Source organism: Pongo abelii, chromosome 1, assembly GCF_028885655.2.
Source record: "Pongo abelii isolate AG06213 chromosome 1, NHGRI_mPonAbe1-v2.0_pri, whole genome shotgun sequence".
Lineage (NCBI taxonomy): Eukaryota > Metazoa > Chordata > Mammalia > Primates > Hominidae > Pongo > Pongo abelii.
In genome coordinates, this window is record NC_071985.2 from 22,343,522 (window position 1) to 22,369,097 (window position 25,576).

At 37.7% G+C, this 25,576-nt stretch overlaps 1 protein-coding gene across 15 annotated transcripts in view; it reads left to right on the top strand.

Moving 5' to 3' along the window:
- Positions 1 to 25,576, top strand: part of CDC42BPA (CDC42 binding protein kinase alpha) — a 331,875-nt gene that overhangs the window by 61,119 nt on the left and 245,180 nt on the right. The window lies entirely within an intron of this gene.

Consider the following 25,576-nt stretch of genomic DNA (forward strand, 5'->3'; position numbering starts at 1 on the left):
ATAGACATGGTATAGTCTTCCATTTATTTAGGGCTTTATAAATTTATCTCAATACTGTTTTGTAGTGTTCATTCGGTATAGAAGACCTCCACATCTTTCAACAGATTTATTCCTGGATATGTGATATTCTTGATATTATTTTAATTAGAATTGTTTGTGAAATTTCATTTCTTAATTGTTTTCTTGGTAGTAGTTAGAAGTAGAATTTAATTTTATTGATCTTATACCTTGTTATACTTTTCAAATAGGAATTTTGTTGAATTTTATTAATACTTTATCTGCATCTTTTGGGACACTCATGGTTTTTTCTCCTTTACTTTGTTAATGTGTTGAATTATGCTGTTATATTTTCAGATGTTAAACAATCTTTGCATTCCTAAAATAAGCCCAATTGACTTGTGATGTGTTACCCCTTTATATGTACTTCATGTGCTTCTTGTGTGTTGTTAGGATCTTTGCACCTATGTTCTTAAGATAAATTGGCCTGTAATTTTCCTACTTCAAAATGTTCTGATCAGATTTTGGTATCTTGGTTATACTGGTCTTAAAAGAAGAGGGAAATGTTCCCTCCTTTACTGTTCTCCAGAAGAGTTAGTGAAGATTGTTACAATTTTTTTCCTCATATGCTTACAAGATTTATCTGGTGAAGCCTCTGAGACCAGAGGTTGCTAGTGAAAAAGTTTTAAATAATATGTTTAATTTCTTTAATGGAAATAAAATGACTTGTTCTGTGTATATATTAGTTTTGCTAGGTTTATCCATTTCATCTACTTTTTAAAACTTGTTACTGTATTGATCATTTCTCTCTCTTTTTATTTTTCTTGCTAGGGGTTTATCAGTTTATTATCTTTTCCATGAATTAACTTTTGGCCTTTTGAATTTTGTTATTGTAGATTTGTTTTCTGGTTCTTTAATTTCTGCACTTTATAATATTTTCTTTGGTTTTACCTTGCTATTCTTTTTCTGATTTTTTAAGATAGCATTGACATCTAGCCCTTCTTTTCAAACCTGTGTTTAAGGCTATATGTTTTCCTCTAAGCAGTTTTAGCTATAGCAGACATATTTTGATATGTCATATATATGTATATATTTTTTGCTTAAAATACAGTGTGATTTTAAATTTCCATTTTTGATCTGTGAATTTAAAGTTCATTAAAAAAATTCCTAAACATTTAGAAAATTTTCTAGTTTGTTTTTTTATTGAGTTACAATATAATTTAAAAGTGGTTAGAACGCATGCTCTATGTGATTAGAATCCTTTGAAATTTGCTCTGCAGTGTTCTGTAAGTATCAATTAGATGAAGTTCAAAATCTTGTTTAAATCTTCCACATCCTTACTGTTTTTTTCATTTTTATCTGTCATTTCCTGAGAGAGGATTTCTTTATCTCTTTCAGTTTTTGCTGATAACAAATGTACAGTTATTATATCTTCCTGGTGATTAACTCATTCATCATTATGGAGTGTTCCCATAATCTCTGTAGTGTTTTTTGATTTAAATTTTCCTTAATCTGATATTAGTAGAGGTACTCCAGCTCTTTTTTATTAGTATTTTCATTAAATATCTTATTCTGTCCTTTTCGTTTTAGCTTTCTATAAGTATATGGTATGTTTACTGTTCAGCTGAATGTAATTAGATTTTGTTTTTTAATCAGTTGACATGTAATTATGTTACTATTTATTTTATATTTGTTTTGCTCATTTTGTGTTATTTTTCTCTCATTTCTTGCTTCTTCTTGGATTAATGGAATATTTTAAATTATACCTCCCAATTTTATCTTCTTTTATGGGTTCCCCTGGCAATTACCACATGTATCCTTGGTAAATTTATATTTTGCCAATTCCCATTTACCCAATTTCTACCTTTTTTTTTTCATTGCTGTCATATATTTTAGTTCCATATATATTTGAAACCCCAACATATATATTGTACCTATTTATTTAGGTTTACCCACATATTTGTATTTTCTCTGCTCTTCACATTCATGCACTTCCCATTGGGATCATTTTCCTTTTGACTTAAAAATTCCCTTTAATATTTCTTTTTAATATTTAGAGACAAAGTTTTGCTTTGTCTCTCTGGCTGCAGTGCAGTGGTGTGATCATAGCTCACTGCAGCCTTGAATTCCTGGACCCAAGTGATCCTCCTGCCTCAGCATCCTGGGTAGCTAAGACTATAGCTGTGCACCAGCATGCTTGGCTAATTTGTAAATTTTCTTGTAGGGATGGGATTTTCCTACATTGCCCAGGCTGGTCTCAAACTCCAAGGCTCAAGCAGTCCTCCTGCCTCAGCCTCCCAAAGTGCTGGGATTACAGTTGTGAGGCACTGTGCCTGGCCCCCTTTAGTATTTCTTCAGTGTAAGTCTGCTAATAACAAATGATCTGATTTTATTTGTCTGAAAATATATTTTTTGAGGTCCTAAAATTAAAAAAAAATTGAAGTATATTATGGTATACACACACACACACACACACACACACACACACACTCTTCAGTTTCAAAAAATGTTCACACATATAACTTGATGGATTTTTACATTTTTTTAGGGTACAAAACAAGCAATAGCATTTTATTCTTATGCCATTTGACCATAGCATTGTTTTTTTATTTTTTATTTTTTATTTGAGATGGAGTTTTGCTCTTGTCACCCAGGCTGGAGTGCAGAGGTGCAATCTTGGCTCACTGCAACCACCGCCACCCGGGTTCAAGTGATTCTCCTGCCTCAGCCCCCCGAGTAGCTGGGATTACAAGTGCCTGCTACCATGCCTGGCTAATTTTTGTATTTTTAGTAGACATGCGGCTTCACCATATTGGTCAGGCTGGTCTCGAACTCCTGACCTCAGGTGATGCACCCATCTTGGCCTCCCAAAGTGCTGGGATTAACAGGCATGAGCCACCATGCCTGGCCTTATTATTATTATTTTTTTTTAATTTTTGTGGGTAAACAGTAGGTTTATATATTTATGGAGTATGTGAGATATTTTGGTACAGGCATGCAGTGCTTAATAATTGCATCATGGAAAATTGGATATCCACATTATTTCAAAATGGACATTCAAGCATTCAAGCATTTATCCTTTGTGTTACAGAAAATCCAATTGTACTCTTAGTTATTTCAAAATGGACAATTAAATTATTATTGGTGCTTTGTGTTACAAAAAATCCAGTTGTACTTTTTTAGTTATTTCACAATGGACAATTAAATTATTATTGACTACAGTCCCCCTCTTGTGCTACCAAATACTAGGTCTTCGTCATTCTATTTTTTTTGTACTCATTAATCATCCCCATCTCCTTTTTCTCTACATCCTCACCAGCATTTGTTATTGCCTGCCTTATGGATAAAAGTCATTTTAACTGGGGTGAGATGATACCTCATTGTAGTTTTGATTTGCATTTCTCTGATGTTTCTCTGATGATCAGTGATGTTGAGCACTTTTTTCATATGCCTGTTTGCCATTTGTATGTCTTTTTTATAGAAAGGTCTATTCAAAGCTTTAGCCCATTTTAAAAATTGGATTATCAGATTGTTTCCTATAGAGTTGTTGGAATTCCTTGTATATTCTGGTTATTAATCCCTTGTCAGATGAGTAGTTTGCAAATATTTCCTCCCATTCTGTGGGTTGTCTCTTCACTTTGTTGATTGTTTCCTTTGCTGTGCAGAAGCTTTTTAACTTGATGTCATCTTATTTGTCCATTTTTGCTTTGGTTGGCTGTGTTTTAAGAAATTTTTGTGCAGACCAGTGTCCTGGAGATTTTCACCAATGTTTTTCTTTTAGTAGTTTTATACTTTGAGGTATTAGACTTAAGTCTTTAATCCATTTTGGTTGGTTTTTTATGTAAGGTGAGAGATAGGGATCAAATTTCCTCCTTCTGCATATGGATATCCAGTTTTCCCAGCACCATTTATTGAAGAGACTGTCTTTTCCCTAATATTCTTGGCACCGTTGTTGAAAATTAGTTCCCTGTAGGTACGTAGATTTCCTTCTGGGTTCTTTATTCTGTTTCATTAATCTATGTGTCTGTTTTTATGTCAGTACCATGCTAGTTTGGTTACTGTAGCTCTGTAGTATAATTTGAAGTCAGGTAATATGATTCCTCCAGTTTTGTTCTTTTTGCTTGGGATAGCTTTGGCTATTCTGGGTCTTTTATAATTCCATATAAATTTTAGGATTATTTTTTCTATTTCTGTGAAGAATGTCATTAATATTTTGACAGCGATTGCATTGAATCTGTAGATTGCTTTGGGAAGTATGGATATTTTAACAGTGTTGATTCTTCTAACCCATGAACATTGAATATTTTTTCAGTTTTTTGTGTCCTCTTCAATTTGTTTCATCAGTGTTTCATCGGTATGTTGATGTGTGTGTGTGTGTGTGTGTGCAAACCTCACATGTATATGTTTATATACTTCAGTTAAAAAATACACATAGATAACTTGATGAATTTTTACATTTTTTTGTAGGGGACAAATAAATAATAGCATTTTATTCTTATGCCATTTGACCATAGCATTTGTGTTCTATGGTTTTCACTGTAGACATCTTTTACTTCTTTGGCTGATTTAATTCCTAGGTATTTAATTTTATTTGTGGCTATTGTAAATGGAATTACTTTTTTCATTTCTTTTTCAGGTTGTTCACTGTTGGCATAGAGAAATGCTACTGATTTTTGTATGTTGATTTTGTATCCTGCAACTTTACTGAATTTGTTCATCAGTTTGAATAAGTTTTTTTGTGTGTGTGTATGGAGTCTTTAGGTTTTCCAAAATATAAGACCATATCATCTTCAAACAAGGATAATTTGACTTTTTTCTTTCCAGTTTGGACACCCTTTCATTCTTTCTCTTGTTTAATTGCTCTAGCTAATACTTAAAGAACTATGCTGTACTTGAATATTGATACTTTCTTTAGATTTGGAAAGTTCTCTCTTATTATCCCTTTAATAAACTTTCTACTCCTATTTTCTCTACCTTCTCTTTAAGGTCAATAACTCTTAGATTTACCCTTTTGAGGTTGTTTCCTAGATCTTATACATGCTTCATTCTTTTTCATTCTTTTTTCTTTTGTCACCTCTGTGTATTTTCAAATAGACCATTTTCAAGCTCACTAATTCTTGCTTCTGCTTGATCAGTTCTGCTATTAAGAGACTCTGATGCATTCTTTAACATGTCAGATGTGTTTTTCAACTCTAGAATTTCTGCTTGATTTTTAAAAATTATTGTTTATTTATTTATTTTGAGATAGAGTCACACTCTGTCACCCAGGTTGGAGTGCAGTGGTGTGATCTCAGCTCACTACAGCCTCCATCTCATGGGTTCAAGCGATTCTCCTGCCTCAGCCTCCTGAGTAGCTGGGACTACAGGTGCATACCACGCCCGGCTAATTTTTGTATTTTTAATAGAGATGGGGTTTTACAGTGTTGGCCAGGCTGGTCTCGAACTCCTGACGTCAGGTGATCTGCCTGCCTTGGCCTCCCAAAGTGTTGGGATTACAGGCATGAGCCACTACGCCTGGCCCTCTTTTTAATTATTTTAATCTGTGAGATTTATCTTATAGAATCCCAAATTCCTTCTTTGTGTTATCTTGAATTTCTTTGAGTTTCCTCAACATAGCTATTGTTTTTTAAGATGGACTGTCACTCTGTCACCCAGGCTGGAGTGCAATGGCGTGATCTCAGCTCACTGCAACCTCCGCCTCCTGGGTTCAAGCCATTCTCTTGCCTCAGCCTTCTGAGTAGCTGGGATTACAGGCGTGCACCATCATGCCTGGCTAATTTTTGTATTTTTTTAAAAATAGAGATGGGGTTTCACCATGTTGGCCAGGCTGGTCTTTGACCTCAAGTGATCTGCCTGCTTGGCCTCCCAAAGTGCTGGGATTACAGGCATGAGCCACTGCACCTGGCCAAAATAGCTTTTTTTTTGAGACGAAGTTGTGCTCTGTTGCCCAGGCTAGAGTACAGTGACACGATCTTGGCTCACTGCAACCTCTGCCTCCTAGGTTCTGTGATTCTTCCATGTCAGCCTCCTGAGTAACTGGGATTACAGGCACCCACCACCACCCCTGGCTACTTTTTGTATTTTTAGTAGAGATGGGGTTTCACCTTGTTGGCCAGGCTGGTCTCGAACTCCTGACCTCAAGTGATCCACCCACCTCGGCCTCCCACGGTGCTGGGATTACAGGTGTGAGCCACCGTGCTTGGCCCAAAATAGCTATTTTGAATTCTGTGTCTGAAATGTCATGTGTCTCTGTTTCTCCAGGATTGATCCCCAGTGCCTTATTTAGTTCATTTGGTGAGGTCAGGTTTTTTGGATAGTGTTGATGCTTTTAGATGTTTTTGGTGTCTGGACATTGAAGAGTTAGGTATTTGTTGTAGACTTTGCAGTCTGGGCTTGTTTGTACCTGTCTTTCTTGGGAAAGCATTCCAGGTATTTGAAGGGACTTGGGCCCAAAGGCTAATAACACAGTGGTTTTTGCAGTCTTGTATAGGTATTGCCTTGGTAGTCTTGGATAAGATCCAAAAGTTTTCTCTGGATTACCAGGCAAAAACTCTTATTCTTTTTCTTTACTTTCTCCCAAACATATTGGGTCTTTCTCTCTGTGCTGAGCCACCTGGAGCTCTGGGGATTTGGTGATACAAGCACCCCTGTGGCCACCATCACTGGGACTGTGCTGGGTCAGACCTGAAGCCAGCACAGCACTGGGCCTTGCCCAAGGCCCTTCCCTTCAGGGTGGTGAGTTTCCCCAGGCCCCGGTAGTGTCCAGAGATGCTGTCTGGTAGCCTGCGATTCTAGTTAAAAACCTTAGCAATCTACCTGATGTTTTATTTTACTAGGGCTGTGCTGGCATTCAAACCACAATACAAAAAGTCCTTCCCGCTCTTCTCTCCCCTTTCCACATGCAGAGGAGGAGCCTCTCTCTGTGGCCAGCACCATGACTGGTCCATGAGCAGTTCTGCCAGGCCACACCGCCAGTGTTCACTTAAAGCCCAAGAGCTCTTCCATCAGCTTGTGGTGAATGCTGCCAGGCCTGGGACTCACCCTTCAGGCAGTGGGCCCCCCTCTGGCCCAGAGCCGGTCCAGAAATGGTGTCCAAGAGGCTGGACTTGGGGATCTGAAAAGCCTGCCTTTTGCTCTGTCCCACTGTGATACCTGAAAGCAAGACAAAGTTCCCTTTACTTTTCCCTCTGCTTTTCTCAGACAGAAGGAGTCTTTCACAGTGGCCACCACAACTGGGAATGTGCTGGGTCTCCCTTGAAGCAAGTAGTCTCAGACCTCAAGGCCCATGGCATACTCCCTGGGTATTGCTGGTGCCCAGTGGCAATTCATTGCCCAAGAACTCTTTAGTCAGCAGGTGATGAGTCCTGCCAGGACTGGATCCTTCTCTTCAAGGCAGCGGGTTCCCTTTTGGCCCAGAGTGTGTCTAGAAATATCATCGGGGAGCTAGGGCCTGGAATGGGGGCCTCATGGCTCTGCCTGGTGCTCTGTTCTAATGTGGCTGAGCTAGTATCCAAGATGCAAGACAATGTTGGGGCTTGGCACGGTGGCTTATGCCTTTAATCTCAGCACTTTGGGAGGCCAAGGTGGGCAGATCACCTGAGGTCAGGAGTTCGAGACCAGCCTGGCCAACATGGCGAAACCCTGTCTCTACTACAAATACAAAAATTAGCTGGGTGAGGTGGCGCGTGCCTGTGTTCCCAGCTACTCGGGAGGCTGAGACAGGAGAATTGCTTGAACTTGGGAGGCAGAGGTTGGCAGTGAGCTGAGATGGCACCACTGTACTCCAGCTTGGGCGACAGAGTGAGATTCCATCTCAAAAAAAAAAAAAAAAAAAAAAAAAAGATGTAAGACAAAGTCCTCTTTACTCTTTGCTCTTCTGTTCTTAAGCAGAAGGAAGGAGTCACTCTGGTTCCTGTGAGCTGCACTGCCTGGGTTGGGGGATGGACAGCTGATGCCTCCCTAGGTCATGAGCAACCCTAGTTCACTGACTCTAAGCACTAGGAGTTGCCTAGGAATTGGAGTCCTTGTTAGAACACAACTTGACTGCCATTCAGGTTTACCTAGGACCCCAGAGCACTTCAGCTTGCAGTGGTGATGCTTGCTGGGAAACTCTCGTTCTGACCTGCTGGGATGGGTGACTCCCCTTTGGCTAGAGCTAGTCAAATGCCCCTCCAAGCATGGCCACTGGCTGAGCCCAGCAGGGCTTCATTCTCTGCTGTGACAGGGCAGCACTGAGTCTCTGCGCTTTCCCTCTCTGAAGTACATTCTCTCTCTCTACCTCATGGCCATTGCCAGGGAATAGGAAATAGGGGTGGCATCCATGATTCAAGACTGTCTCTCCTGTCTTCCTCAATGCCTTTTTTTCAAGATATGAAGTTAAAAACAGGTACTGTGATTGCTTACCTGAGTTTTGGTTCTTGTGATAGTGCTTTTCTCTTTGCAGATAGTTTTTAAAATTTGCTGTTCCAGCATGGTGTGGGAGAGCTTGAATGGTGTAGGCTTCTATTCTACTACCTTGCTTCACCCCTGGCCATAGCCAGATTTTTACATTTGTATGAGCTTGTATAAACCATCAAGCAGATCAAGATGTAGCACATTTCTAGCATTCTGATAGGCTCCCATTGTACCCCCCCAACATGTGAATAATCACTTCCTTGTTAACTATTCTGTTAACTATTCTGACTTCTATCACCATAGATTTTTTTTTGCTTGTTTTTGAGTTTTATGTTAATGGAATTATGTAATATATACTCTTTGGTTTCTGGCTTCTTGTGCTCAACAGTACACTTTTGTAATTCATTCTTGTTTTTCACTGGTTCACAGTATTTTTCTTAATATGAATATGTCATAAGTTATTTATTAATGGTGTTCAAGTTGTTTATGGTTTTTGGCCATTATGAATAATGCTGTTAGGAACATTTTTGTGCATATCTTTTGGAAGCTATGAGCACTTATTTGTGTTTGATACAAATTTAGAATTGCTGGGTCACAGGGTAGGCTTATTTAGCTTTAGCAGATAATGCCAAATAACTTCCCAAGTGGTGAATGATTTATATTCCCGTCAACAGTGTATAAAGGTCCCAGTTGCTTTATAACCTCACTAACATGGGTCTTTTTTTTTTTTTAACTTTAGGTTTTTTTTTTGGTGAGTGAGTAGCTGTATTGTGTTATTTCATTTCACATTTCTTGATAGCACCTACATTTGAACACATTTTCATATCACCTCACATCACTTAGATATCCTTTCTGTGAAGTGCACATTTTGGGGTTGGGTAAGTAGGAGTTGCATGGGTGAGTTGTCTGACTTATCGTCATATTCTAGATTCAAATCTGTTGTTGGAGATGTGCACACACGTGTGTGTGTGTGTGTGTATATGTGACAAATCTTTTCTGTGACTTGGCATTTCCCTCTCTCCAAAGATCTTGTATTAAACAGAAATTCTTAATGTTAATGGAGTGCAATTAATTAAACTTTTATTTGTAATTAGTGATTTTTGTGTTTTTAAGAAATTTTTTTCTAACCTCAAGGTCATTAACATATTTTCCAATAATTAAAATAAATTCTTTCTCTGATCTTTCAAGACAAACCTTTCACATTTAAATGTCTCATCCATCTGGTATTGACTGTTTTGTGTTTTCTGAGGTATAGGTCAAAGTTCACTTTATCCTTTGTGGTTTCTGATTATTGTTTGTTTTAAAGACTACCTTTTTCACATTTAATTGCAAAGAAACTTTTGTCTTAAGTTGGGACCCCTATGTGTGCTACTTATTAATTTTTAAAAAACAGTTTTCAATGTAGAAGTCTTTTTTAAAAACAATTCTTAAGGTCAGGGGTACACTTGCAGGTTTGTTAAATAAGTAAACTTGTGTCACGGGCATTTGTTGTACAGATTATTTCATCGCCCTGTTAAGCTCAGTACCCATTAGTTATTTTTTCCTGATCCTCTCCCTCCTCCCACCCTCCGTCCTCTGATAGGTCCCAGTGTGTGTTGTTCCCTTCTATGTGGCCATGTGTACTCATCATTTAGCTCCCACTTACAAGTGATAACATGGGTTATTTGGTTTTCTGTTCCTGTGTTAGTTTGCAGAGGATAATGGCCTCCGGCTCCATCCATGTCCCTGCAAAGGACATGATCTCATTTTTTTTCTGTGGCTGCATAGCATTCCATGGTGTATATGTGCCACATTTAAAAATCTAGTCTACCATTCTGGGCATTTAGGTTGATTCCATGTCTTTGCTATTGTGAATAGTGCTGCAGTGAATATACGTGTGCTTGTGTCTTTATAAGAGAACAATTTATATTCCTTTGGGTATATACCCAAGTAATGGGATTGTTGGGTCAAATGGTATTGCTGTTTTTGGTCTTCGAGGAGAATGTTTTTCCATGTAGGTGTCTTGGTCATGTTTCACTAAATTTATGGGTCTGATTTCTTTTTATCTGCCCCAATCCAATTCTTTTTTTATTTAATTTTTTTGAGTCTGATGTTTTTTAGTAAGCTAGTAAAGAATAGTTTTAGAATTCTATTTTTTATTTTCTTGCTGTGGTAGAAATACAATTGGCTTTAAAAATATTAATCTTTTATTTAAGGAACTTGATTATATTAACGTATTCTAGTTTGTACTAAATTTTTTGAATTCTCTATATATTCATCTTGATCTTCAAATAATGATAGCATTTGTTCGTCCCAATATTTATTCCTTTTATTTCTTTTTCCTCTATTATGGTAATAGAGAAGATCTTTAATAAAATGTTGAATTTAAGTGCTGAAAGTGGGCATCATCCTTGTCTGGTTTGTGAATCAGGGGAAAGTGTTCAGCATTTTACTAATGATTAAGAAGTTTGCTACTACTACTTTTCAAAAAAATGATTACTCTTTTTCCTTCTTGTCCTACTCTGTAGAGAGCTTTTATCATTAATAGGAGCTAACTTTTATCAAAAGCTCCATCTATATCTGTTTTGATATGATTTTACTATGATATTTGTCTAATATTGATATTATAATTTTCAAATATACCAATATTACAGTACTATAGAAATTCAGTTGGCCTTTTAATACATAGTTAGATTTGATTTGCTGATATTTTGTTTATAATTTTTTTGTCTATGTGCATGAGACAGATTGGCCTTTGTCTATTTTATAATCTTACATTTTGGAACGATATTATTTAGCTCATAAGACAATTTGGTAAGCGTTTTTTCTCAATTCTCTGAAAGCATTTGGGTAAGATTGGTGTTATTTCTTTTTAAAAATGCCAAGAAGACCTCACTGGTGAAGCCATATGAACCAGGAGCACAAAATCTTTTTGTTGTTTGTTTAGATCTTCTGAGGAAAATTTTACATACATTGAAATACCCTAATTGTATATATACAGTTCCTTGAGGTTTTGGAAAATGGATCACCCTCATCAAGATACAGAATATTTCTATCACCCTAGAAAGTTTTCTTCCTTGTTGGTTCCCCACGACTTCCATCAAGTGGCAACCGCTGTTCTGAGTTTTAACTGTAGATTAATTTTGACTGTTTGAAAATTTCATATAAATGGAATTACACAGTATGTACTCTTTTGTGTCCACCTTTCACTCAGGATAATGTCCAAGACTCATCCTTGCAATTGCGTGTATTAATCGTTTTTATTACTGAGCAGTATACCATTTTATCAATGTTCCACAGTTTATTCATTTTCCTATTGATGAACATTTGTTTCCAATTTTTTGGCTATTAGAAATAAAGCTGATATGAATATTCTCGTACAGGTTTTTATGGAAATATGTTTTTGTTTTCCTTGGGTAAATACCCAGAAGTGGAACTGCTATGCTAGATAGTAGTTGCATGTTTTAAATTTAAAAGAAACTGGCATACTACTTCCAGTTGGATTGTACCATTTTATATTCCTACTTATGCCCTGTTCTTGCTCAATATTTTTTGTTGTTAATTTTAGCCATTCTAGTGGGTATGTAGTGGTATTCTGTGGTCTTAATTTTCATTGTTGTTTGCATTTGTGTTATATATCAGCATAATCATGGGGTTTTTGTGTGCCTATTAACCATTTTTATATCTTCCTTTGTGAGGTATATGTTCAAATTTTTTGCTCAGTCTTTCGAAATTGAAATGTTTGTATTTTTATTGTTGAGCTGTAGGAGTTCTTTGTCAGATGTTTTAGCAATATTTTCTCAGGCTGTGTGGTTTGTTCATTTTTTAAAAAAATTATCGTTTAGAGCAGAAGTTTCCAATTTTGAAGGTATAATTTTATCAATTGTTTTCTACTACAGTTAGTATTTTTTGTGTTCTAAGAAATCCTTGTTTATACCGAGATCACAAAGATATCTATGTTTTTTTTTTTTTTTGTAAAAGCCTTCTATTTTTAGCTACTATATTTAGATTGGTGATCCATCTCAAATTCATATCTGATGTGAGATTGGCATTGAGATTCATTTTTTTTTTTGTATTTGTAGCCAGTTGTTTCAGCACCATTTGTTGAAAAGGCTGTTTTCCCTTTATTAAGTCATTTTAGCACCTTAGTTAAAAAGACCATGTGCTCTATTGCTGTCCTCTCTATTCTCTTTATCTCATTGTCTGCCTTTATGCTAATACCACAGTCTTGATTCCTATAGCTTTATACTAGTGTTGAGATTGTGTAATGAACTCTTGAGTGTACGGAGTCCTACTTTGTTCTTTTTCAAGATTGTTTTAATTATTCAAAGACTTTTGCATTTTAGAATCAATATATCAATTTTTATAAAAGCCTACTGATAAATTGAGTATGCACTGAGTACATAGATAAATTTTGGGAGGACCAATATCTTAACAATGTTGAGTCTGTTAGTCTATGAAGCAGGTATTTCTCTTTGTTTTTTGAAGGTCTAACTTAATTTTCTCAAGGATGTTTTGTAGTTTTAATGTATAGGTCTTCTTCATATTTTCTTAAATTTATTCCTAAGTATTTAAGTTTTTTGACCCTGATAAATGATATCTTAAAATTTTTACATTCAAACACTGTGCTGCTAATATGTAGATAATATAGTTGATTTTTGTATCAGACTTTATTTCCTGAGATCCTACTAAAGTCATTTATTTTTTAGTAGTTTTGTTGTTATTTTGGTTCCCGGTTTCTTAGTTTTTCTGTGTAAGCAGTCCTACTGTCAGATAATAGGATTTTCAGAATACGGACGCTTCCTTTTTACTTTGCAGACTTTCTATTTCTTTGTCTTGACTTACTGCACTAGCTTGGACCTCTAATACAGTGTTGAAATGGTGTCACAAGGGTGGACATCCTTACCTTATTCCTGAATTGAGGGAGGAAGAATTCAGTGTTTTACTGTTAAGTATGGTGAAATTATTGTTAGGCAGTATTTTGGTAGGTGCCTTTTATCTGATTGAAGATATTGTCTTCTGTTACTATAATAGTTTGCTGAGCATTTAAAAAATATGGTTAGTGATGGGTGCTGAATTCTGTCATATGCTTTTTCTGTATCTATTGAAATCATTATATGGATTTTTTCTTTTAGTTAGTTGACATAGTGGATTACTTTGATTAATTTTTTATTAGACTTTATATTTTAGAGCAGCTTTGAGTTCACAGCAAAATTGAGCAGAAAATACAGAGTTCCCGTATACCTCCTGTTCCCACACTTACCCAACCTTCATCTCCCAAAACACTGAACCAGAATGGTACATTTGTTACAATCCAGGAAACTACGTTGACATTATTACCCAAAGTCTGTAGTTTACCTCAGGGTTCACTCTTGATGTTGTATGTTCAGTGGGTTTTGACAAATGTATGTTATGTATCTGCCATTGTAGTATCAAACAGAGTAGTTTCCACTGCCCTAGAAATCTTCTGTGCTCTGTCTGTTTATTCATTTCTCCCTCACCACTGACCCCTGGCCACCACTGGTCTTTTTTTATAATCTCCATACTTTTGCCTTTTCCAGAATAGTTAGAATGATACAGTATGTAGCCTGTTCACATTGGCTTTTCTCAGTAATATGAATTTATTGTTCCTCTATGTCTTTAAATGGCTCGATAGCTCTTTTCTTTTTAGTGCTGAATAATATTACATTGTCTAGATACACTGTGTGCATTGAACATTCCATGTACACTTGAAAGTAATGTTTTTTCTACATTTATTGTTTGTTGTGTTTTATACATCAGTTAGCTCTAGATGGTTGATGCTGTCATTAAGCTCTTCCATAATTTCCTAATTTTTGTTTAGTTCTGTCAGTGCTGAGAAGAGGGCTATTAAAGTTTTCAAATATAATTGTGAGTATGTCTGTATTTCCCTGTAGTTTTCTCACTTTTTATTTTATGCATTTTGAAACTTAATTGGTGCATATATGTTCCAATTGTTCATCTTTCTTATACACTGAGCCTTTAATCATGGAATGTTTCCCTTCAAGGTAGTACTCGTCGTAGTCTGATTTGCCTCAGTATAGTCAGCTTTCTTATGATATTAACCTTTTTCATATAATTAGGTTTTATATGTTTTTTACATATTCTGATATTCTGTATTTTAAGTGGACTGTTCAGACTATGGGTCAACAAACTTTTTCTGTAAAGTGACAGTAAATATTTTAGATTTCACTGTTCATATGTTCTCTGTGGCAGCTACTCTTCTCTGTCATTGTGGTGTGAAAAGTAGCCATAGACAGTTTGCAAATGAATGATGGATGTGGTTGTATTCAAATAAAATTTTATTTATAAAAACAGGTAATGGACCACATTTGACCTTCAGGCCATGGTTTGCTGAAACCTGGTTTAGATGTTTTGTTTGTTTGTTTGTTTGTTTTTTTAATGAGACAGGGTCTCACCAGTGTAGTGGTGCCATCATAGCTCACTGTAGCCTCAAACTCCTGGGCTCAAGCTGTCTTCCCGCTCAGCCTCATAAGTAGCTGGGACTACAGGTGTGCCCCACCATGTCCAGCTAATTAAAAATTAAAAAAAAAAAATAGAGATGGGGGTCTCACTTTGTTGCTCAGCCTGGTCTTGAACTCCTGGCCTCAACTGATCCTCCTGCCTAGGCCTCCCAAAGTGTTGGGATTACAGACATGAGCCACTGTATTCTGCTAGAAATAAAACTTTTTTTTTTTTTTTTTTTTTTTTGAGACAGAGTTTTGCTCTTCTTGCCCAGGCTAGAGTGCAGTGGCACGATCTCGGCCCACCACAACCTCCGCCCCTGGGTTCAAGCAATTCTCCTGCCTTAGCCTCCTGAGTAGTTGGGATTACGGGCATGCACCACCATGCCTGGCTAATTTTGTATTCTTAGTAGAGACAGGGTTTCTCTATGTTGGTCAGGCTGGTCTCTAACTCCGACCTCAGGTGATCCGCCCGCCTCGGCCTCCCAAAGTGCTGGATTACAGGCATGAGCCACCACGCCTGGCCAATAAAACTTTTAATAAATGGTCCTGAGACAACTGGATAACCATTTGGAAAAGTCCATTTGTGGAACAAGTTAAAATTCTTACATATTCCAGGACAAACCACAGATGGATCAAAGATTCAAGTGTAAAAAATAAGACAAACACAACCCAAATATCTAACATTAGGCAACTGGTTGAATAAACTATTGGTATAGCGACATAATAGAATACAGTGTAGCTGCAGTCAAGAAAGTTCACTGTACCTATGTAGCACGATCTCCAGGATATATTGTGAAGTGAATAAAATAAGATGCAGAATAGTATTTAAGTGTGTCTTTTTTTGTTAAACAGAGGTAGGTAAAATATTGTTTACACTTGTATTTTTATACGGTAACAATAGAAAGGGAGTCGAGGGAATGGGGTAGACAGGAGTGGGAGTGACACTTCTAAGTGGGAGCCTGTTTATTTTTGTTAGGATTTTTTAAAGCATGTAAATGTATTACTCACTTTAAGATACCATGTAATAACTTTTCCAGATTGAGCTGAATTTATGTGCAAGTTCCATGAATCATTTAAGGAAGAAGTAATTCTAAACTTAAACTTCCCCAGATAATAGAAAAAGAAGGACCATTGCCCAAGTCATTTTATGAGGCTAGAATGACCTTGATTCTAAAACCTGACATGAAGCAACATAGGAAAGAATACATATGATATGCTTTTTTTTTTTTTTTTTTTTTTTTGTGGAGACAGGGTCTCATTCTGTCATCCAGGCTGGAGTGCAGTGGCACAGTTACGGCTCACTGCAGCCTTGACCTCTCGAGCTCAGTTGATCCTCATACCTCAGCTTCCTGAGTAGCTGGTACCACAGGCATGTGTCACCACAACTGGCTAATTTTTGTATTTTTTGTAGAGGTGGAGTTTTGCCATGTTGCCCAGGCTGGTCTCACACCCCGGTCTCCCAAAGTGCTGGGATTACAGGCATGAGCCGCTGTGCCCGGCCTCGTATGATATGCCTCTGTCACAAAAGTCGGGATCATGGTTAACTCCATTGGAAATGTGGGGGTTGTGATCAGGTAGGGCTGTGGGGGCAGGGTTCTGTGTTATTGCATGTTCTATTTCTTGATCTGAGTTTTAGTTATATGTTGTTCACTTTATCATTGTATAAACATAATTTGTTTTGTAGTTGTATGTAGGTATGTTATAATCAATTATAAATGGTATAAAATAATTTAAAAAGAAGGTTTAATAATTATGGAACATATGTCTTACAAATTATTTTAAAAATATATACACTAACACTTGATAGATGGAACTTGCATGAGGAAATACAAAAACTTTGAATAGTTTAAGATTAGCACTTTTAATATTCCTATATCATAAATTGATAAGCAGATAAAAAATCAAGACATAGAGGTATTTGTTTTTTTGAAGGGAGAAACTTAATGGCACAGTTATTCCAATTCCATGTTAAGATGATTGGTAAAGTAGTGATTTTTAAAAACAGCAAAAGCTGGTTTCTCCCAAATTAGTTTCCCCAAGGGATTAGAGGTCAGTCTGTCATTCAGTCAAATCTATATCCAGTAGGGACCACCCAGTTTTGTTTTAGGCTAGTCTGTTGGGATATATAGTCTGCAACTAGCAGAGTTGCAGCTCTAACATGTGTTAGAATTGTTCATTCACAGAATCAGCTGAGGTACATAGAAAATAAAGCTTCTATTAAAAGAATTATGCTACAGAAAAGAACAGAGAGGATATATATACAACACAGGAAGACTCAGCTGATTCAGGGACCCCAGGAGAAAGTGGCTTTCTTCATTTAAAAAGCTACCTACCATCTCTCCTGTTAACTTATTCCAAATCTAGAAAGAAAGTACTTGCCAAGAGATACTGATTATATATGGGAATTTAAATCCTCCTTGTTAGGAATTCCCTTAGCAATTCTTTTGGAAAACCTGAAATCAGACCGTTTAGGTTCTCACAGAGTTTTACTCTCTGGAGATACTCTGGTTGGGAGGTTGGTTGGAGTAGGAGTTGGAGCAGCAAGCATTGCGTAGAATGCTAGTCTGTGTGAAAGTCCTTATTAGGAAATTAAAAGGGTTCACTTTGCCTTGTCAGCGGTGAAAATCAGTCCTCAAGGAGGCTGAGAGGTAGCCAGGTTTGGAGTTATTTCCTTTGTTAGGGAGCTCTATCTAACCCCCAAAATATAATTCAAATAGTATACACAAAAGTTTGGTTTAGTCCAGTTCTTCAGGCCCTGAAGCACATTAGCCATTGTCTAAACTTGAATTATATCTGAACTAAAAGAATAAAAGGACTTCTCACCTATCCCCACTTGCTATATTAAACTTGCCATATTTAAAAAAATACTCAACTCGCCTTTTTTAAGAAAAAACTTTTGCAGGACTGGCTGGACAGACTACACCATGCTAAAACTTTTTCTAGTACTGATCGGTGTGTGAGATTTCTAACCAGGATTTCTGATTTGATTCCATAGTGGCCTTTTTCTGAGAGAATTCAAAAAAGGCATTGTCACCCTAGTCAGTTTTCTAGGAATTGACAGCCAGCCAGTAGGGGGTGGCAGTCTTCATTCTCCAGACCAGGATGCAGGTGGTGTAGGTTCTCCTCATTTCTTTGGTGTCATGTTGGACCCTTCAGACTTTGATTGCTGGAAATCAGCATACACAGAGAAGGCTCCATCTACTGGACCATTCTTGTAAGTATCAGCCATGATCTCTACACTTGAAGGTTTACTGTAAAACAGAGGTGTCCAATCTTTTGGCTTCTTTGGGCCACATTGGAAAAAGAATTGTCTTGGGCCACACATAAAATACACTAACACTAACGATAGCTAATGAGCTAAAAAAAAAAAAAAAAAAAATCACAAAATCTCATACGGTTTTAAGAAAGTTTACGTATTTGTGTTGGGTCATATTCAAAGCCGTTCTGGGCCACGGGTTGGGCAAGCCTGCTGTGATAACCATTGCTGTAGTGCTTGTCATCTTTGTAGGAAGGCGTGTAGCGAGGCTTGCAAATTTTGAAATTGGGAATGTCTGTCCACCTCCTTCACGTGGGAGCTGAGAGCCATATTGAAATGGTGCTCACATGGTGGCAGATAGAATAGGGTCTTCAGGCTACATGGGAATCATAGAGACTACCTGAGAGAGAACAGGCTTTTCTTGGTTCAGAAATTCTAGGTTTGAGAAGGAAAGCCTCCATATAGTCATCTCCACACTGCACAACAGGTGAGCAGTTTTCAGCAGACATCTCCACATTGGTGTTCTTATTGGTCTAAATGTACACCTGGTCAGAAATGGTTTTCATGGCCCCACATGTTCAGGAAGAGCTACATGAACTCTGTTGATGATGTCTTTTTAATTGTTACACATTTTGGCCACTGTTCTGGATCAGCATTTTTTGGGCAGACCCATTTTCTTAACAAACTGTACTCTCTGAGGCAGCTTGGATCTATTCAGGAAAGTTTCCAATAGTTAATTTGCATAGCTCGTGTTGGCATTATGGAGACTCAACAGTTTATCTGCAGGGTGTGAAATAGGTTCTGCTTGGGGTATTAGTCAGCACCATAAGGCAGAAAAGGTGGCCAGACCCACTCTTTGGGCTCTGGATCCTGGATTTCCTGAAACCGCAGATACCCTGAGCCTGAAGATGCCATGTCCAGTCCTAATAGGTTCCTGGAACCCACCTCCACCACTGTTGCCACTTGAACAACATAAAAAAATATTTTAAGGACATGTTATCTTGCTGAACCTAAAAGATAAATATAGAATTCTACATGCTGCAGAGACTACACATTCTTTTCTAGCTTATTTATGTATTTATTTATTTAAAATTGAGACAAAGTCTTGTCCTGTCACCCAGGCAGGAGTGCAGCAGCATGATCTCGGCTAACTGCAACTTCTGCCTCCTAGGTTCAAGTGATTCTCCTGCCTCAGCCTCCTGAGTAGCTGGGATTACAGGGATCCGCCACCACGCCTGGCTAATTTTTGTATTTTTAGTAGAGATGGGGTTTCACCATGTTGACCAGGCTGATCTCGAACTCCTGACCTCAGGTGATCTGCCCACCTTGGCCTTCAAAAGTGCTGTGATTACAGGCATGAGCCAACGTGCCTGGCCCAAAATGGCTCTTTGAAAGGGTTAATAGGATATTTAAAAATTGTTGGGGTCTTGGGAGGAAAACCACATGATTATTTCAATGAAGAAAAAACAGCTTTGATAGGTATATGTTACAGGAACTCAGAAAATAGGAATAAAGGGGAATATCCTTAACTTGATAAAGGATTTATGCCTGTAACCTAAAGCATACCTTTCATGGAAAAACTTTAGATGTATTCTAAGATCAGGAACAAGACAAAGATGGTTAACACTATCACAGCTTTATATGTTACTGGAGGTCCTAGATAGTCCATTAAGAAAAGAAATAGAGGCCGGGCGTGGTGGCTTATGCCTGTAATCCTAGCACTTTGGGAGGCCAAGGTGGGCAGATCACGAGGTCAGGAGATCAAGACCATCCTGGCCAACATGGTGAAACTCTGTAACATCTCTACTAAAATACAAAAAAAAAAAAAAAAAAAGTGGTTCCAAGATGGCCGAATAGGAACAGCTCCAGTCTGCAGCTCCCAGCGTGAGTGACGCAGAAGACAGGTGATTTCTGCATTTCCAACTGAGCAAATTGCACACCAGGACATCATATTCCGCACCTGGCTCGGAGGGTCCCACGCCCATGGAGCCTTGCTCACTGCTTGCACAGTAGTCTGAGATTGAACTGCAAGGTGGCAGAGAGGCTCGGGGAGGGGTGTCCACCATTGCTGAGGCTTGAGTAGCTTTGAAGGGAGTAGTGCTTCTCCCAGCAAGGAGTTTGAGATCTGAGAATGGACAGACTCTCTCCTCAAGTGGGTCCCTGACCCCCGAGTAGCCTAACTGGGAGACACTTCCCAGTAGGGGCCGACTGACACCTCATACAGCCGGATTTCCCTCTGAGACGAAGCTTCCAGAAGAAGGATGAGACAGCAACATTAGCCGTTCTGCAATATTTGCTGTTCTGCAGCCTCTGCTGGTGATACCCAGGCAAATGGTCTGGAGTGGACCTCCAGCAAACTCTAACAGACTTGCAGCTGAGGGTCCTGACTGTTAGAAGGAAGACTAACAAACAGAAAGGACATCCACACCAAAACCCCATCTGTACGTCACCATCATCAAAGACCAAAGGTAGATAAAACCACAAAGATGGGGAGAAACCAGAGCAGAAGAGCTGAAAATTCTAAAAATCAGAGCGCCTCTTCTCCTCCAAAGGAACGCAGCTCCTCGCCAGCAACGGAACAAAGCTGGACAGACAAAGCTGGAGGCATCACGCTGCCTGACTTCAAGCTATACATAAGGCTACAGTAACCAAAACGGCATGATACTGGTACCAAAACAGAGATACAGACCAATGGAACAGAATAGAGTCCCCAGAAATAATACTACACATCTGCAATCTGATCTTTGACAAACCAGACAAAAACAAGAAATGGGGAAAGGATTCCCTATTTAATAAATGGTGCTGGGAAAACTGGCTAGCCATATGTAGAAAGCTGAAACTGGACTCCTTCCTTACATCTTGTACAAAAATTAATTCAAGATGGATTAAAGACTTAAATGTTAGACCTAAAACCATAAAAACCCTAGAAGAAAACCTAGGCAATACCATTGAGGCCATAGGCGTGGGCAAGGACTTCATGACTAAAACACCAAAAGCAATGGCAACAAAAGCCAAAATTGACAAATGGGATCTAATTAAACTCAAGAGCTTCTGTATGGCAAAAGAAACTATCATCAGAGTGAAAGGCAACCTACAGAATGGGAGAAAATTTTTGCAATCTACTCATCTGACAAAGGGCTAATATCCAGAATCTACAAAGAACTCAAACAAATTTACAAGAAAAAATCAAACAACCCCATCAAAAAGTGGGCAAAGGATATGAACAGACACTTCTCAAAAGAAGACATTTGTGCAGCCAACAGACACATGAAAAAATGGTCATCATCACTGGCCGTCAGAGAAATGCAAATCAAAACCACAATGAGATACCATCTCACACCAGTTAGAATGGCAATCATTAAAAAGTCAGGAAACAGGTGCTGGAGAGGATGTGGAGAAATAGGAAAGCTTTTACACTGTTGGTGGGACTGTAAACTAGTTCAACCATGGTGGAAGACAGTGTGGTGATTCCTCAAGGATCTAGAACTAGAAATACCATTTGACCCAGCCATCCCATTACTGGGCATATACTCAAAGGATTATAAATCATGCTGCTATAAAGACACATGCACACTTAAGTTTATTGTGGCACTATTCACAATAGCAAAGACTTGGAGCCAACCCAAATGTCCATCAATGATAGATTGGATTAAGAAAATGTGGCACATATACACCATGGAATACTATGCAGCCATAAAAAGGATGAGTTCATGTCCTTTGTAGGGACATGGATGAAGTTGGAAACCATCATTTTGAGCAAATTATCGCAAGGACAGAAAACAACACCGCATGTTCTCACTCATAGGTGGGAATTAAACAATGAGAACACTTGGACACAGGGTGGGGAATATCACACACCGGGGCCTATTGTGGGGTGGGGGGAGAGAGGAGGGATAGCATTAGGAGATATACCTAATGTAAATGATGAGTTAATGGGTGCAGCACACCAACATGGCACATGTATACATGTGTAACAAACCTGCATGTTGTGCACATGTACCCTAGAACTTAAAGTATAATAAAAAAAAAATTATTAGCCGAGCTTGGTGGTGCGTGCCTGTAGTCCCAGCTACTCAGGAGGCTGAGGCAGGGGAATTGCTTGAACCCGGGTGTCGGAGATTGCAGTGAGCCGAGACCACGCCACTGCACTCCAGCCTGGTGACAGAGCAAGACTCCGTCTCGAAAAAGAAAAAAGAAATAGAAATAGAAATCAGTTAACAGGATTGGACAGGAAGAGATAAATCTTTAAATATTAATAGACCACCTACACATAAAAATGTATAGACACAATAGATAAAAATATCTATTAATAAGATATATGAGTATTTTCAGTTAAGGGATCATCTTACAAAAATCAGTAGAATTCCTCTGTATTCAAAATAATTAACTAGAAGAGATGATGATACAAGATGTCATTCACAATAACAAAAACAATCATGTCTCTAGGATCTAGGAATTAACCTAACAGTGCATAAGATCTACATGGAATAAATTTTAAACTGTTACAGTATTATTCAAAACACTTGAAAACCAGATACACCATATTCAAAGATGTTACAACATGTTTGTAATGATGTCAGTTCTCCCTAAGCTATAAATTCTATGAAATCTCAATCAAAATCCAGTGGAATATTTTGAGAAATCTGAACTATTAAATAATTTATGTGGAGCTTCTGATTCTGATTATGACACTTTTGCTTATATTACACCAGCTGTTCTGCTGAAAACAACTAGAAAACCTTGACTAAAGTATAAATTTATCTGTTTGAAGGTATAAGAACTATGAAATCAGTAAGACTCAAGGGGCAAAGAGTTGCAGATATAACTTGTTGAGAGGTAAACTCCCAACATTCAGCCCTACCTTTCTCTTATAGGCAGTTGCCATTACCTAGGTAATGTATCTAGCAGAAAGTTTCTAGCAGAATGTTTCTAGCAGAACAGCTAGAAATCTCATAGGCAGGAAAAACATAACTTGCAGTTCAGGTTTCAGTAAAGAGTAGGGCTCTGTTAAGTATCCTAGGTATTCAGTTTCCATCCTTGAAGGCCTATCACCTTTAGGTGTAAAGACAAATGGAAACGAGTCTGCCATTATAAGACAGAAACTCAGTTGCAATCAAATCAATTCTTAAGACTCCATGACAGGATAAATATGAAAATTACACCCAGGCACATATCAGTAAAACTTCTGAAAACCAAAGATAAAAAATTTATTAATACCTAGCAGAAAAAGGACATGTAATTTCCAGAAAGCAGTAAGACAGTTTACTTCTCAACAGAAATGATGGAAGTTGAAGATAATGGAAAAATGGCATTTTAAAACTACTGAAAGAAGAAAAGCCATCAATCTAAGACTTTATGCCCAGCAGCAGTATCTTTAAATGAAGGCAAAAACCAGAAGATATTGCTGAAAGAAATTAAAGAAGACCTAGGCAAACGAAAAGACATTGCATATTCATGGATTGGAAGACTTAATATTTTTAAGATGGCAGTATTACCCAAATTGATCTACAGATTCAGTGCAATCCCTATAAAAATTCAAGGTACCTTTCTAGTAGAAATGGACAAGCTGATTTTAAAATTTATGTAGAAATTTGAGAGATCCAGAATAGCCAAAACAATTTTGAAAAAGAGCAAAGTTGGAGGACTCACACTTCCTGATTTCAAAATTTACTACAAAGCAATGGTAATCAAGGTTGTGTGGCACTGGCATAAGGCTCATATATAAATCAAGAGAAAAGAATTGAAAGTCCATAAATAAATTTTTACATTTATGGACTATTGGTTTTTGACAAGGGTTCTGAAACCAAGGAGGTAAAACAGTTTTTTTCCGATAGCGTGGGACAACTGGATATCCACATGTGAAAGAATGAAGTTGGACTCTACTTCATACCATATACAAAAATTAACTCAATATAGATCATAGACATAAATGTAACAGATAAAACTATGAAACTCTTAGAAGGGAACATACGTGTAAATTTTTGTGACCTTGGCTTAGGCAATGGTTCTTAAATATGACACGAAATCTCAGGCATCAAAGAAAAAACAAAAAATAAGATTTCATCAGAGTTTAAAACTTTTGTGCCTCCAAAAAACACCATCAGGGAAGTAAAAAGACAACTCACAGGGTGGGAGAAAGTATTTGCAAATCATGTATCTGATGAGGGCCCAGTGTCTATATTAAAAGAACTCTGCAACTCAGCAATAAAAGCACAACCTAATTTAAAAATTGACGAGTGATTTGGATAGCTGTTTCTCCAAAGAAGTTATACATATGGACAATATGTACATGAAAAGATGCTCAACATCACTGGTCATTAGAGAAATGCAAGTCAAAACTACAATGAGATACCCCTTCTCACCCACTGAGATGGCTGTAATAGGCAAGACAGTAACAAGTATTGATGAAGATTTGGGGAAACTGGAAAGCTTATGCATTGCTGGTAGAATGTAAAATAGTGTAACCACTTTGTGAAGCAATTTGAGAGTTCCTCAAAATGTTAAACATAGAATTACCATATGATCCAGCAATTCTACTCCGAGATGTGTACAAATGCAAGAGAATTGAAAATGTAGGTACACACAAAAACTTGTATATGAATGTTCATAGCACCCTTAATCATAATAGCTAGAAAGTGGAAACACTTCAAATGTACATCAACTGATGAATGCATAAACAAAATGTGGTATATCCGTATGATGGAATATTATCTAGCCACACAGGAATGAAGAAGTACTGATATATGCTACAATATGAATGAGCCTTGAAAACATGTTGAGTGAAAGAAGTCAGAACAAAAAGCCACATATTGTATGATTCCATTTATATGAAATATCTGCAGGTTTGTTACATAGGTAAACATGTGCTATGATGGTTTGCTGCACCTGTCAACCCATCACCTAGGTGATTAAGCTCCACATGCATTAGCTGTTTATCCTGATGCACTCCCTCTCCCGGCCTGCTCCCACCTCCCCACCCCATAGGCCTCAGTGTGTGTTGTTCCCCTCCCTGAGTCCATGTGTTCTCATTGTTCAGCTCCCATTTATAAGTGAGAACATGCGGTGTTTGGTTTTCTGTTCCTGTTAGCCAGTAGAACAAGTAGACAAGAATCAGTAAGGGATAAAGGATATGAACAACCTCAACATAATTGACATAGAACATTATACTGAATCACTGATGACTACTTGTTTCTTGTTTAGTACACATGGCACATTTATCATTTACTCTAGTGTATAGACATGCAGTTGATTTTTTTTTTTAATATGGATCTTGTATCCTGTAACTATTGTAAATCCACTTAGTTTTAGGACACAGTTTTTGTATATGGTTCCCTGTTAGATTTCCACCTTCTATCTTACCTAACCTTTATTTCCTGTCTTTACCAGTTTTATGGTCACCAAAGGGAAAATTCAAAGTCTCCAAAGTTTAGCAGAAACCATCGGAGTGAAGGCCAGCTATGATGCC